Source organism: Bactrocera neohumeralis, chromosome 6 (assembly GCF_024586455.1).
Source record: "Bactrocera neohumeralis isolate Rockhampton chromosome 6, APGP_CSIRO_Bneo_wtdbg2-racon-allhic-juicebox.fasta_v2, whole genome shotgun sequence".
Classification (NCBI taxonomy): domain Eukaryota; kingdom Metazoa; phylum Arthropoda; class Insecta; order Diptera; family Tephritidae; genus Bactrocera; species Bactrocera neohumeralis.
In genome coordinates this window covers 25,493,294-25,509,701 of record NC_065923.1, presented here as the reverse complement: position 1 = coordinate 25,509,701, position 16,408 = coordinate 25,493,294, and the positions used below count along the sequence as shown (strand labels likewise).

The window sequence follows — 16,408 nt, the reverse complement described above, 5'->3', positions numbered from 1 at the left end:
TTAATAAAAATTTTCGAAGGTATATAAAGAAATACTAGTGTAAGACCCATTAAAGTCTCTTATCACCTTCATAATGCACTCAAATAGGTTGAACTAACCTAAAATTAAGCCAACTTATTTATGTGAATAGCTTAAACAGACGGCTTTAGTCTACTTTAATCAGATGGTATTTCATTTGTAACTCGCCTAAACTTTAAATATTGGATTGGTGGAATCAACTAAAAGTCCCTTTATGCTTGATTTAATCATTATAGCACCATTTTAAACCCCGCTTTGGTGTGAAGGATAAATATTAACGATATGTATTTCCAATGGATCCGATTTCGGTGCCAAATTGACTTCAAGTCAAGGTTCATTAACCGCTTTTGCGACCAAAAACTCGATATTCGAATAATCAAAAAACAATATTTTTTTATTTGATTGACTGTCATTTGAATACATTTTAATTTAAAAATCACTGCATACATCTTTATTTATTAGCGCAATTTTGTGTTCCAACTCATTGGAGAGTTTAAAACTGTCAGAGACAGAAGAGACGTAACGATGGTCATTTGTTTATTAGCCATTTTCAATTTATTACTCTCTCCTCGTCAATCATTTTTCATATGCAAATTGTTATGTTTGTATGTGTGTGCATATAGATTAAAGAATGGATTTCTGTACATATACATATATGTACTTGTATATATACTTATGTGTATGTGAATCGTATCGAGTTTCGTTTCATAGAAAATTTGAAGTTGGCAGCTATGGAGCAATGCATGGAAAAGTGCTTAATTGACATGCAGTGCATTTGCTGGATATTGAAATATTTTTGACAGTTTAGCAGGAAACCACTGGTCACCAACACACAACTCAATTTATGGATGATGAATGCCGTTGGGTATAAACCGTCTATGCACAATCACTTAAATCGGAAACATAGCTAGATATACACAATTACAATCACATACATTTGAATAAATATATATATATGTATATGTAGATATGTATAGGAAGCACTAGCAAATTTATAGCACATTTTGCTGCACAATTGTTTTTGTGCGCTTTTCTACTAACACTAACGAATTTAGTTGGCCGGATTGTTCGCTGAAAATATTTTCTGACACTTTTTCAAACTGACTTTATCGCAGTTGTTCATTGTTGTTTTTACATTTTGAATAGTTTTCAATGATTATTCATTTGGTACTTTACGTTGCTGCATTTTGCCTATTAAACAGCATTTAGGGCTGATTGCATGTCATCGATTTTTTCAATAATCGATATTTTGAAATAATTTATATGTAGTTTTTTGCAATAAACGATATTTAGATATGATAATCTATCGATTTTCCAAAACTCGATATTTTGGAATCGATTAATTTTCGGAAACATCTATTTTGGCTTAGTTTCAATAATTGATATTTCGAGATAATATGCATAGTTGTTTTTTTCAATAATCGATATTTCGAAATTATTATAATTCGATTTTTCCAATAATCGATATTTTGGAATCGATTAACTTTCGGAAAGAAATATTTCGGCTTAGTTTCAATAATCGACAATTCGAAATAATGTATGTATTTTTTGTAATAAACAATATTTCGAAGTGATAATATATCGATTTTTCATTAATAGATATTTTGGAATCGATTATTTTTCGGAAAAAAATATTTTGGCTTACTTTCAATAATCAATATTTCGAAATAATTTATATATGTATTTTTTTCAATAATCGATATTTTGAAATTATATATCGATTTTTCAAATAATCGCTATTTTGGAATCGTTTAATTTATCGTTTAAAGAAATATTTTCGCTTAGTTTCTTCTTATACGTTGACAAAGTTTGAACAAATACGTTCCACTTGTTTATCCTAAACTAATCGAATTGTGGCTATGACATGTTGCTGGTGGTTATCGGTGTATTTAGCAACTGATTATTATACTCAGTTTCAGGCAGTTACTTTTGTACGATTTTGTTATCTATCAATTGAAGTCTTAGACCAATATTTTCGACATAAACTTGGATTATCCATTGAGGTCTTTCCATTCGATATCACACATATCTATCGATTTCATATTACAAATTTTACATCTCTAACTTCTAAAGTTAAATGTATGAATGTGTGTGTACCACGTATATGTAACATACATATGTTTTGAAACATAATTGATGTTTCATGCGAAATTCGACGTTTTTATGATCAGAGTTACTTCATAACTTTTAATTGTTCCGAGTTAATTGATTTTTTTTTGAAAAATTGGTTGAACGCCATACTCAGAAGTAAAAATAATTTACTTTGATTAAGATTCCGATATTACTCAATGTTATCCCTGACGAAGATAAGGCTCCACTACTTCCTAGCTACTCGACGTAGCTGAAAAAACATTTCGATGCTAGTCGAAAAAAAACATCGCCATCTGCTTCATTAGAGGAGTTGTATAATCAGTGCCTTTTCTTCTTTAATAAATTTTTTATTCTGATTTTCTTGGCGATTCGGTTGATGTAGACCCCGAGGTAACTGAATCCTCCAGCGATTAAAGTTCATTTTAGAGAGACTTCCACACAAAATATATATCAAGCCGATCCCTTCGTAAGGGAAACTGGTTTAGAATATGAAAAAATAGTATTTTTTTATTAAATTTAGTAATTATAGGTATATAAAACTGGTTGTTATATGTTGAAGAAATGAAATTCATGTCTTTAACTTTATCATCAAAATTTATACTGCATCGCTTCGTCATAAAGTTAATGTTTAAATTTATGAAAGATAAAAATGCGTCCATTTAACCTTCTTGAAGTGCCAGTGCCTCTCAAACGTTCATTGGTTATGTTATGTGCAAAAAAATCAATCATAAGTTCATAACGGCATAAATACATCGTCTCACATGAAGCAATATCCTTTGGATATGGTGTAAAATATCATTCAAATACTCGTCTGTACGCACATGAGCGCTTCAGAAGTGGTTTGATATGGAATTTCCAATCAACAATTCTCAAGAGAAAATATTGCCAATACAAAGTTAGCTGTGAAACGGCATATTTCACCTAACCATACTTTCTACGTAGTTAATCCTAGAGGGTTCATACATGTTCATGTACATATATATACATATAAGTGTGCAATATTGATTGCAAATTTGTTTCATGCCATTTATTGAACTGTTGCGAGGGTTGCCAGTCATTTTTAATTTCAAGTTTTCTATAAAGAAATATATTTTTTGTGCATTTTAGAAGATATAGATGTTACTTATGTTTTGACAATTTTACTGTGATAAATATATATATTTTTTCTATCTTATTATCGATCATATTTTTTATAAAGGGTGATCCATTTCGTGGTTCCCTTTTTTATAGAAAAAATTTAGAAACCTTTATGAAACTAATGTTTATTATCATTCGAAAGAACATTATTTGGCATTTAGTTTTGGAAGATTGTCTCTTTCAAATGTTGCCGCGGCTACGTCTCAGATGGTCCATCCGTTGAGTCCAATTTTCGATGACTCGTTCAAGCATTTCGAATGGCAACTGGCGAATGACACGCGTGATGGTTGTTCCAAGACCAGAATCGAAGCGGGGTTGTTCCCATAGACTTTACACTTTACATATCCCCACAGGAAAAAGTCTAATGGTGTGATATCACACAATCTTGGTGGCCAATCGACTGGCTCAAAACGAGAAATTATCTGTTCACCGAAGAGTTCTCTCAATAAATTTATTGATTGATGCGATGTGTGGGAAGTGGCGCCGTCTTGTTGAAACCAAATGTCGCCGAGATTACGAGCTTGAATTTCAGGCATCAAATAGTCGGTTGTCATGGCGCGATAACGGTCGTCATTGACGGATACGAGCTCATCGGAGTCTATTTTAAAGAAATATGGACCGATGATTCTTTCTATATGAAATAGCAGCTCTTGAATCTCTTCAGGTTGCTCTTCGCTGCCTCTTAAACAATTCATAAGCTTAATCATGAGGAAAATTTTAATTAATTTATACATAAAAATATAAAATTTCTCCTAATCTTTATAGGTACCTCAAAAATCAAAATTATAATTTGCTACAGAAAGATGTAGTGTTGCGTGTGCGTGTAGTATAAAGACTGATCAAACTATTGAACAATACTTTTCTCTATACTCGTATGTATATACATACATATGTAATTGCAGATAAACTTTCTAATCATAAAATCTCTGTTTGGTTTTTCTTTTTATGGCAATGCAAACAATTGCTTTCACACGCCAAATTGTCAAGCCAATATTGCTGCAACAATAAATTCGTTACATTTTTACTTGTATTTTACCTTTCATGGCATACCATATTTTGCACCTTACCAATACCACAATGGCATGAAATATTTGTCAGCAAAGCAATTTATTAATTAAAAAATAACGAATAAGCAATGAAATACAGTTTGCGGGATCTCCAATACGCACACATACATATGTCACCACGCAGATATATGTATATGAATTTGTAGACTACACATATATATAAAGGACTTTTGGGTAGGAAAGAAATACCAGAAACAAAAAATCTAATAATTCCCCCAACGCTTGCGACTAGTAATAAAAACAATGTCTGAATTGGCCACAGCGTTATGTATGGAAGTATGTATATGTGCATATATCTATATATAAATGCATGTACCATATATTTATCTGCATGTATAAATTTATGTATGTACAATAACTACCTGCGTGGATATTAAAAAAAGCAATAAAAACCAAGGTATCAGCATTACAATGTCAAAAACCTTGTGGGGGAGAAGTAGAATAGTCAACGCGCCATAACGGAAAATATTGGATAAAGTGTTGGAAAATGTATCCTTGTTATTGTCGTTGTATAGTACAATACAGGTGAGAGGGGTAAAAAAGATGAATTGCAAAGCGGATTCACATACATGAAAATGAAAACTTTATATGTGAAATTATTTTAGGTTTTTTTTTTTTATATAATAAGTACGATGAAATAAATATTAAAATTAGCTCCTGTAACAGTTTAATGAGAAAAAGTATTCAATTAAATTTTTTGAATTCAAACATAGGTAATTTGCGATTCGTCATTGCGCTCACCGTAGTTGCACTACAATTTCCTGTAAAAAAGTTCTCATTTTAAAGCAACAACAATGGGAGACATCCGTCGGATACAGTGAAAAGTCGATGATTCATTCTGAATAGGAAGCTTTAATGGAAGCCGAATATCGAAGAGAGAGCATAACAGGCATCGATTGCCTTGTGCTGCTGTAGAGGGGTCATTGGCAAAATGTGGAGTCTCTCACCGAAAGTGGTCCTCTGGTTCTACGACACCATAGTCAAGCACATTATGTATGGCGACGAAAGTTGCTATCAGACTCAGAGAATCTGGATTTTTAAAAGAACACGTATCTGAACACTCGGATATCCTCACACACTTTTACTTTATACCGGATCACTTGGATCATGGAGTCGCCAAACCGAACTCAGGCGGCTGTTTCTCTGGCCATATATCGACAAGAGAGTTGCGGGTGAGAAGAACCCGTTGGAGGAGAAAGGCATGTGACAAAGCTTGGGGGAAGGTTGGTGGAGGGGTTTATTGTCACGAGCTTTCTATCACTCAGATAGGAGAGCGGCGATACTAGCCTTAAACTCATTTACAGTGCGTTCAGGGTAGGTCGAGGAGTGCCTAACCTCGCTATCAATAGCATCGAGTGTCTCTGTGAGAAGATTGGCATGGGTGGAAATGCAGGAAATTGCAAAGCTGAGGTAGCTAGGATAGGCACCCTAGAGCCGCTATCGGAAGAATGGGAGCGGGTTGGTGCTCCTGTATATTCTTGTGTTCTACTAGCTGAGCTTCGCAGAAGCTTGGCCAGCACTGAGCCACCATTGGTTCAAGCGTTGTCGCAAAAGCCGTTTACTCCAAGTTTGTTCGGAGGGGGATCTAGTGATTTCTTTGCCCTCAGTAAGGCTAGCCTCTCCCTAGTTGTGGGGAGTGGAAATTAAACGCCTGTGCAAATTTGTATTGGCTACTAAGCGTTTTGCAAATTCATAAGTGTGAAACAGGAGTTCTCTTCTCTATGGCTTCCTAAAGCACTACATTTAGTAGTCCACGTGCGATGTTCGATCAGCCGTAAAATGACAACAAAGTCATCACTAACAGTGAATACAAGAGACGTTTTTTTAATTCCTTTTTCTTATGTTTATACCGTTATATTTTTTGAATTCAGTTATATATACAACATACTAAAGGTCTACACAGGGTTAATATATGTACATATAGTACATTTTCGTTTCTATTTTAGACAGTTCAAATGCATCATGTGAGTAAGGTGTTTACCTTATACAAAAAAGATTAGAAAAATTGGATGAGCTGCTCTATTATTTCTTAACCAATTATATGTATTTAAGCTAATCTGTATTTCTATCATTGCGCGACGCGGAAATACTGTGGAATAAAATACTTTTTACGATCTGAAATATACAAAAAGTTCATTGACTGCTCAAACTACCCTCACATAGCAAGGACTTCATTTAGAGAACATTATAATGCCTACTTCAGCGCTTCGCCATTTATTGCCTGAGCCAACGTTTTCTTAAGTCATGCTTGAAAATAAAAACCCTTTCAAATAAAAATAACTACCATAAAATAATTAAAAAATATTTAAAAAAGACTTAAGTTGAATTTTAGTAGGAAAAATAGAGTGCCAGTGATGGATGACTGAACGAAACAGACGATTTTTGCACTTTAGTTATTACATACTTATTTTAATGGCTGGTGATAACTAAAAATACGAAGAGAGTGCCAAAATAAAAGCAGAAAAGTAAAAAAAAAGAGTAAATTAAAAAAAAAAAAATGAAAAAACGGAAAAGTGAGGAAAAGGAGAAAAAAAGAAAAGCAGAAAAAATTAATTTGTGAATGTAAAAAACAGAAGGCAAAAAGAAGAAGCGAAATGTTGAAAATTTCTTTTGGCAAAGCAAAAATGCTGGCGGAGCGGAAGTGGCAAATGAAAAAGGAAGGTGGCAAGGTATGGCAAAAAGTAACAACTTAGTGCAAAAGTAGTAATTGAAAAAATTTAGTAGCACTTATATAAATATATGTATGTGTGTATGTGTGCGAGTATAAATGAGTGCTTATTGCGAAAAGGGTTGTAGTTGTGCGGGAAATAATGAAATACTGCAGTACTCAAGAGTCTTAAAGGAACAGCAAACAGTTTGGGAGGGCAAGAAGCAGGGCAGTTGGTGTAAAATTTGAAGCTGACGAAGCTGGCGTGTATATGTGTTTAGGTGCGTGGGTGTGTGTGCGTGACTCTGAGTGCCAACTGCTTACATAACGAATACATATATTTGTAGTTGTAGTTTTTGTAGTACATTTATTCAAGTTTCTCGTATATAACCAAAAGAAGCTGGTTCAAAGAAAATAGAAATTAAAAAAAAAAAAACAAAACGACAACAGCAACAACAAAATTTAAGTAATTGTGGTTGCCTGCTCAAACACAAAGTATGGGTAAGAATTAATTTAAATGAACTAACGCTCACAAACAGTTCACGAGAGGGCGGGCTAAGTGGGCATGGCTCACGGAAGTGTTAACTACTAATTGAGATGCCATGTACCTACATACACACATACAAAAACATATACATAACCGTACATAGTTTGTATAATGAGTGACAAAGCCGCGCATTTTTCATGCCAAGGACCAAACCGGCAGCGCCGCAAAAGTCACGAAGACAAAAGTGGCGGAGTGCTGTATTATGTTGTATAAGACGGCAGCAAGCATAAGCAACAAAGGCGTAAAACAAGAAAAAAGCTGGTTGAGGGTATTGAGCGCGTAAGTCTCTGAAGAATTTATTGAAATAAGAATAAATTTGTTGACGCCGTGGGGGGAAGGTGAGGGGGCGTTGCTTAAGCTTCAAAAGCGGTTTTTGTCAGCCTGCAAATGAGTTGGGCAAATTTAATTTTTTTATCCCATTTTTACATAATTAAAAGCGTGATAAGTTAAATATATGCCAAAGCATGCCTTGTTGCGTATTTTGTGGCACAAAAGATGACAGGCTAGCTTCGGTAATAGTAAGGATAAAGAGCAATTAAGAAGTCGCAACGCGCACTTGCTGACTCACCTACTTGTTACCATGTTACATAAGATAGCAAAGATATTTTTAACACTTTATATATATTTTTTGCAAACCATATTTTATAGGTTATGTACAAGAGCCATTGAGAAACCGCATAAAAATCATTTTTGACACAAATTATCTAGTGTCTGATGTCGAGCGCCATTATTATTGTTGCGCTCAAAGCAAAAACACGAAAAAAGGAAACAAAAAAAAAAAAATAATAAAATGCGCAAAAATTTATGCATGAACGCTATTAGAAGTACGCAATTATTTTTCAGCTGACTGAGAGCGGCTTAGTTGGCGGCAATGGAGTTTGCGTTTGCTATTCGCCTCAGCGGCACTACAGTCCCTTTAAGTGCGCAAAATATCAGAATTCGAAAAATGCGGCTTCACGGTAGCTAGTATAATACCCTTCAGAGGTGCATTTCTTATGGCTTAAAAGGGTATAAAAAAAAGGAATTTATCTTGGTTTTGATGTGTCAGTTTGTATGATAGCTATATGTTATGGTGGTCTGAACTGAAAAATTTTTTTGGAGATTGGAGCGCTGTCTTAGGCAATAATCTCTGCCAAATTTCATGAAGATATCGCATCAAATGAAAGAGTTTTCTATACAAGCACTTGCTTCCGATCGTTCAGTTTGTATGGCAGCTATATGTTATAGTAGTTCGATCTGAACAATTTCTTTGAAGATTGTAACGTTGCCTTGGAAAATAATCTATGCCAAATTTTATGAATATATCTCGTTAAATTAAAAAGTTTTCCATACGCGGACTTGATTTTGATCGTTCAGTTTGTATGGCAGCTATATGCTATAGTTGTCCGATACCGCCTGTTCCGCCAAATGAGCAGCTGTTTTCAGAGAAAATGATGTCTGCAAAATTTCAGTTCGATATCTCGAAAACTGTGGGATTAGTTCGCGTTTGTATGAACTGAAATACCCTATACAGGGTATAGGAATTAAATAAAATAAGCCACAGTGCCACGCTGTCTATGTTTATCACGAATACCACGAATATGCAATATTTTATGTTTTTTAGGAATTTTTTAATTTTTATTTTTGGAATTTTTGTTGTTGATATCCTAGCTAAAAACCCTTACATTTTAGTGCGGTTTTCGAGGGGATACGCACAAATACTGACACATACACAGAAATACACGGTACATAGTTGCTTCGAAATCGTCATTTGTTGACTAACGGTGTAATTGTGAAATTTACTTACATTTTGCTTTTAATTGGAATGCCCAGTTTTATGAGATGACCGCCTTTAACGAGCAGCTATCGCTACAGTTTTGTCTGCAAAAAAAGTAAAAAACTAATAAGTTTTAGATATATATGTATGTATATAACTGTAAATAAAAACGTTTGTCAAGAAATATAATATAAATATCTAAATATAGTATAATAAAATGTTTTCTTTTCGACACATAAAAAGGCTAATTGGCGAATCGTATATGCAACTGGTATAAATCATAAATACTAGCATAATCTTAGAGTGGTGGAATAGAAGGAGCTTATACAAATTTTATAAGCTACACACGTATATTGAAATTAATGTGCAACAATGTTGTTGTTGTAAATATGAAGAACATGGAAGTGGTGAATCGAACAAGTAACTGGTATAAATCATTGAGACTGACATTTTCTTTTCAGTATTACTATAAATATAATTGCAAGCTGCCAAAAGTTTGCAATGCTGCGAATCGAACATGCAACTGGTATAAATCAAAAATACTGGCATAACTATGTACCTGCAATGGAAGTAGATTATATGGTACAAATTTTAAAAGCTACTTAGAACCTTTTCTTCATTAAAATCAATAAGTAATAAATAAGTCGTAAAATAACTGGTATAAGTCATATAGACTGACATATTGTGAAGAAAGGCAATGAAAAAGGTTGTAGATTGCAATATTTTAATGAGTTATTTGAACTAATCTTTTACTAATGACAAAAGCCTTCGTCAGCGAAGATAAGATTTTAATGGACTTAACAATACTTTCTTTTGTGGAGTAAAAGTATTAACCGAGACGGCAATTTTCTCATAGTACTGGAATATTTGATTGATAAACGAGGAATGCACCGCGACCTTAGGTCTACTGTACCTCTCCTAAATCACAAAGACTCATCTAGCCTCAAAATATTGATAAAGTCCAATATTCTGCTAGGTGCTAGCGAAGAGATGTGATCCCTATTTGGAAACATAGATCCAAGGGCCTGTCGCAGAACCGGCAATTTACGCAAGAAGCTAGGCCCATGTTGTGTAAATGCTTCTTCAGCTTACAGTGGCCAGTGTAAAATGCGACCAGTAGTCTGAGTTTATCCCTTGGGAGGTTGATTGCATATTTAAACTTGCTGAGGTTAGACCCCCAATACCAACTTGGCAAGATGTATTATAGTTGTTACCAATACCCTATTACTTCTTTCTAGCGGAGCAGTTTTTTTTATGGTATGGGGACCCACCTAAGTGTAGGGTTCAGGTGTTAGTGGATGCTACGAAGCGGGCGAGTTCATTAGCCAGTTCATTCCTGGCTATACCTTTGTGACTGGGCACCCAGATGAGGTGCACTTGGTTATGTTTCGCTAGGCTATTCAGTCGTTCTCTGCACCCCTGCTCCAGTAGCGATTTGATCTCATAGGAGGAGATTGCTTTAAGTGCCGTTTGACTATCACTAAGTATGGTTATAAATTCGTTGCGATAGTCGCGTTAGAGGTTTTTCTCTATGCACCGACTTATGGCAAAGACTTTTGCCTGAAAAATGCTCCCAAAACTTCCTATAGGTATGGAGAGTTTGGTGTGTGGTCCTGCACCGATTCCGTCCGACGTTTTCGTCATGGTATTTAAGTGCTTGTACCTCTTGATTGTACCATCTCTAAGCGGTAGTTCGAAAGTGGAATTATTCCATTCAGCCTTGCTGCCTAGGGTAACTTTGAACTCTTGGTGAATTCCTTTTGGCAATTGTTACTTGGCAGAAGGGCCAAAGGTATTGTACTATTTAACTCTTTCATCCGCTACGACGAGATTATCTTACCGCTGCCACATCCTTCTGCTGTCATTTGTTGCAGTGTGTGCTTGGCTACCTGACCGTTTATTAGATGAAATGGTGTGAGCTCACGCATGGAATATTTTCTTCAGGCAACTTGAAATTTTGAAAACATATGTACCATATACTCATAAGTATCATTTTTAAATATGATTACAGTAACGTAAACTTCTGCTGAAGCATGTACAAATAGGGGAGGCCAATCACGTTGTGAAATCGGGTTGTTAAAGATAAGGTTATAAATTGACCACAGAAAGATGTATTAAATTGAAGTGACATAGGAACATCAATTCGATTTCCTTTTATTTTATGGTTTAGGCTTCGAGGTACCAGTGGAGGAACTTAAAGAAACATTTGGTCCAGTACAAATATACTGGAAATTATATCAAAAGGCTATAAAAACAGATTTCCCCATATACAATTTAACATAACTGAACCTAAGAAAGTGGATAGGAAATACTTGTATAGCTGATTACAAGATTGTTTTAGAAGCAGAAGTGGAAATTCTTTTTGGATAAAAAAACGTCAGTCAATATCATGTCTGCCTAACACGAACTTCATAGCGAAGCTTATTAAAATGTCTTTTTCGAATAAATTTATGCTGAAATAAATTTAATTTTAACAACTACTAAACATAGCATTATGAAATGCATTTTAGAGAGACTGTATACATCATTGCTCTATGACTCGACACGCTCGTGTTTGTTGTTGCACATCTGTCAAAATTTTGATTTTCGTATTTTCAATGAAACTGTCAGCAACTGATGGCAAAGCGCACATTCGTATTACATTCAAACATTTAACGGTTTACTTATGTAATATTACAAATGCGTATATGTATGCATGCACTTATGTATTTATGTAAGCGCACTAACAACAATAACAACAATGTTGTTGTTGTTACAACATGCAACGCAGTTGCAAATTGCAGAAATCGCTCGCAATGAGCCTGACGGCAGCAACACACAGCATAGTACAAATGTATGTACGTGGCAGTAGCAACTACTTTAAAGCAACACCAACAACAGCCAGTGCAACACATTTTTCATTTCATATTCGCAGCGAATATCACCATTCAAGTGCGATAATAACGGTGCTCTCACTTCAAGTGCAAGGATTTTATACAAAATGAGTTCCTATTTTACATTTTGATTTCCTCTCAAATGCCATTGACGTGAAATTGATTTTGTTGAAACATACTCGCGTATACCAATGTATTAGGGTGATTCGATTTGTTGTAAAAAGTATAAAATTTTTTCAAAATTTCCGATCTCGAGTTCGAAAATCTTTATATTAGGTATAATGGGCAAAGGGAAGTGTTGGATTCAGCCCATTTGTGACATGCAGACATACTATCATCAGTAGAAGATTCTCTCTGAATTTCAGTTATATATCTCATATATTGACCGATATTTTCGTTAAAAAGTGAACTAAAAATACTAGGGCTCACATTTTACCTCGGTACCTAGGGACTTGAACAGTTTCGGTTCGATTTCAATATTTTTTTGGAAAAGTTTTTTCCCGCTACATTAATTGGAGCTTTATTTATACGCTGAAATGTGAAAGAATCAGATGGAATTTACAATTGTGTTATATAGGAGGTAGGCGTGGTTGTAATCCGATTGCCTCCATTTTTTACAGTGTAGCATAGGATTATATATTACTATGTAGCGAATTCGGTTCAAATCGGTCGAGGATATCCTGAGTTATGTGATTTTATTTAAAAGTGTGCGGCGCCACGCTCATTATCGAATTTTGACACCGGCTCCTATAAGACCCTCTTGTGCCATCCTGGATGTAAAATTTAATGGCTCTGATGCATTAATTCAATGATTAATCGCACTTTTAGTATAGTTTAACATAACAGTTTTGATGGCGGGGCCATCATCCGATTTTATTAGGGACGGGGTACGCCTGTCCACGCCCTTCGCTCAACTTATGGTCAACATAATCGGTCTACCAAGCTTACTTTTCGCAACACAAACACTAATCTTGAGACCCAGCACAGACCACGTCCAGCACGCAGTGAAAAGAATATAGCAGCCGTAGCTAAGACTGCACACGAAGACCGTGGAGAGTCGATTCGGCGCCGTTCGCAGCAACTCGGACTGACGTATGGAACGACTTGGCGCATTTTACGTCGAGTTTACAAAAATTGAAGCCATTCGACCCTACCAAGCAACATTGCTTCGCTCTATGAGGTCCTGAAAAGTTCTAGGAAGATCCAACTTCATCGATGAGACCCATTTCTGGCTCAATATGTATATAAAAAAGCAAAATTGCCGCATTTGGAATGAAGAACAATCTGAAGAGTATCAAGAGCCGTCAATGGCAACCGTTATCGTGACATGATAACTGCCTATTTGATACCTGAAATTGAAACTCGTCATCTCGGCGACATTTGGTTTCACAAGACTGCGCCACTTTCCAAACATCGCATCAACCAATTGATTTATTGAAAGAACACTTCGGTGAGCAGATAATTTAACGTTTTGGGCAGGTTGATTGGCCACCAAGCTCCAACCAAGCTTTTACACCGTTAGACTTTTTCCTGTGGGAATATGTAAAGTCAAAAGTCTATGGGGACAATCCTTCCAATATCTAAAGTCATAATATTTGCCTTAATTTCCACAAGTAAAGGATAACCAAAATCCGCTTGGCCTTAACCAGAAAAGGCTCCACCACAACCTCTATTATTGGACTTTATCTGAAATCAAAATGTTACTCTAAGTACAGTTGAAGTTATAACGATTATACTGAGCAAAAGGCACCAGTTGAAGAACTACTTCCAACTGGTATCCATGAAGTTTAAAGAACTTTCACATTTACATATTCAGACACTACAAGGCGTTTATATGTATATAGTATGTCGTAAAATGTGCTCACATACCAGCTCAACTCATTTATGAACTTTTCGTGGTAATCAAATTTTGCATAATGACAGTTTTCTAATAGTTAGTTTATCATGGCGTCGTGTTGCCGCAGTCCACACACACACCCATGCACACACCTGCGCCGGTATTCATGTATGTAGTTGCCAAAATATGCAAAGGATACAATGAAAACATGGCTATGCACGTCATCTGTGGCATGCGGCATGCCACGGTGCATAGGTGGCTTTAAGTCTCATAGTGCGGCATAAACAAAAAACAACCATTCGTTTGCTTGTTCGCTCGAGCTGTGTGCAAAGTTTAAGAATTTATTGGCAAGTTATCTCATTTAAGTACCATATAGTGGATTCTGGTTGCCCCAGAGGCGAGCAGAGTGGGTGGCTTTGGAGATAGCTTCGAGCTTATAGGCGAATTCGGCACTAAAGATGCGAGTGATTGAGTGGGTGGAGCGTGTGTGGCATGTTTGAGTAGGTGCAACTATGTTTGCACACATTTGTAGAGAGTTGCAGGTGAATATTTGCCCCGAAACGTCGGTATTTGTTGCTTGCGGTGCAACATCTCGGCAAATATCTCAATTTGGGTCAAATGCATTAGAGAGTGGCTCCAGACAGCCGCTTTATGGTTACTGTGTTCAGGCGAAATTCCAGCGATTTACCTATAAATATGCAATGAAGTTCCATGAATTGCACGCAAAGTTCTAATTAAGGTTAATTAGTGGAATCTTAATAAGACTCTACTAGAGTGTACATAAATATGAATTATGTTCATATATGTGGATGAATGGTGGGTAATGGTGACGAAAATTGTTTGAAGAGTGATTTCGTTAGCTAGAATTTTCCGATAACCATTTTGTAGTTTAGCTGATTGCGTGTCTAAAGTTAGCCAACGTTGATGTTGTGAAGACCAAGTAACTTAAGAATCTACACTGTTATCACAAGTGGTCTAGGAAAGTTTCTACATGCCTTTGTCTGGCATCAAAACGGTGGGACATGAAGCAAACATTTTCCATTATCTCACACTGGCGCAAAAATAAACTAAATAAGGTTAGGTTGAACTTGGTCGACCACGAATTCAAACTTTAAGTACCCGAAATACGAGGATCATCGCGGCTGGTCTTCAGTGATATAGCTTCCATTTGGTGGTTCTTAATTGGCGTAGACACCGCTTACGCGATTATAGCCGAGTTAACAACAGCGCGCCAGTCGTTTCTTCTTTTCGCTACGTGGAGCCAATTGGATATTCCAAGCGAAGTCAGGTCCTTCTCCACTTGGTCCTTCCAACGGAGTGGAGGTCTTCCTCTTCCTCTGCTTCCCCCGGTGGGTGGTGGTTCACTAGTTCAAATTTCGATTGAGGAGCATTTGTTAACTTATAAAGTCAACGAAGGTTTGACGTCCATCGAAAGTGTCTTAAATCTTATAGAACGGTATTGTTAGAAGTCCAAACAAATAAAAATAAAGCTTTGTCCAACATTTTATATACAGTCTGTAGGTTTAAGGTGATAGGTCTAGTAAAAACAAATCCATAATTTTTTCAATAGACAGCTCTAGTAATCTGTATCTCACCTTGTACAAGAGATTGGCAGGGTATCATCTACAAGGAGCTATTCCTCTAAGTCCACGTCCTTAATTCGGACACGTACTGTTAACTATTAGATTGTTGCTCATCTTTAGCCGTTAGGAGAGGAATTATGTTCAATCTGAAGCATGCCAGGCCACACATATCAATAGACACTCTACAGAAACTCCGGGAGCTTGGTTTGGATTTTCTTATGCATACACTTTATAGTCCGGACTACCTGTTTCTAAGATGGTGAATGATTTTGTTGAATTATTCGCTTTGAGAGAAGCTTGTGAAAATCGATTGTTCTAGTTTTTCGCCAATAGGGTCGAGGGTTTTCAGGAGAGCGTTATTATGAAGTTTTCTTCCGAATGGCAACAGTTATCGAATGAGATGAAAAATTATGGATTTTCCTTTTTTGAGACTGAACATATTATTTAAGTCGAAACGTTTTTGTATTAGATATCCTTTCTGAAAAACTATTTTTTTGTGAAATACAGTGAACTGGAGAGTTTGAAGAAGCTCCGCGCGATAGTTTTACTCTCGAAAAAATCTGCTCGGATCAATAAGAGTTATGCGAGTTCGTGAATTTCAATTTGTTAATATCCTTATCCGATTCTATTGTTATTTCCTTATTCATTACGAAAATCAGGCGATCTTTGACAGGAAGTAACTCAAAAAAATTATATCAACTAATAAACATCGTTTAAATTATAATTATTGATATTATTGGCTTTATTGGTCAACAATCCCAAATTCGATCCCGAAGCCGTCTTGAATTTGATCCCGATCCCGAAAATGGTTTTCTTATTTATGAAAATACTTAACTTCCCGAAGCCTATCTC

The 16,408-nt window shown here is 35.8% G+C and overlaps 1 protein-coding gene across 3 annotated transcripts in view; it reads right to left on the bottom strand.

Moving 5' to 3' along the window:
* LOC126762449 (uncharacterized) overlaps positions 1–16,408 on the bottom strand; it is a 122,707-nt gene that overhangs the window by 42,878 nt on the left and 63,421 nt on the right. For 2 of the 3 annotated variants that reach the window (XM_050479185.1, XM_050479183.1), the window contains exon 2: positions 9,294–9,367. The gene's annotated coding sequence lies outside the window, so the exon portion shown is untranslated. Of the gene's footprint in view, positions 1–9,293; positions 9,387–16,408 lie in introns of those variants that run through there. The other variant, XM_050479184.1, reaches the window with a different exon arrangement.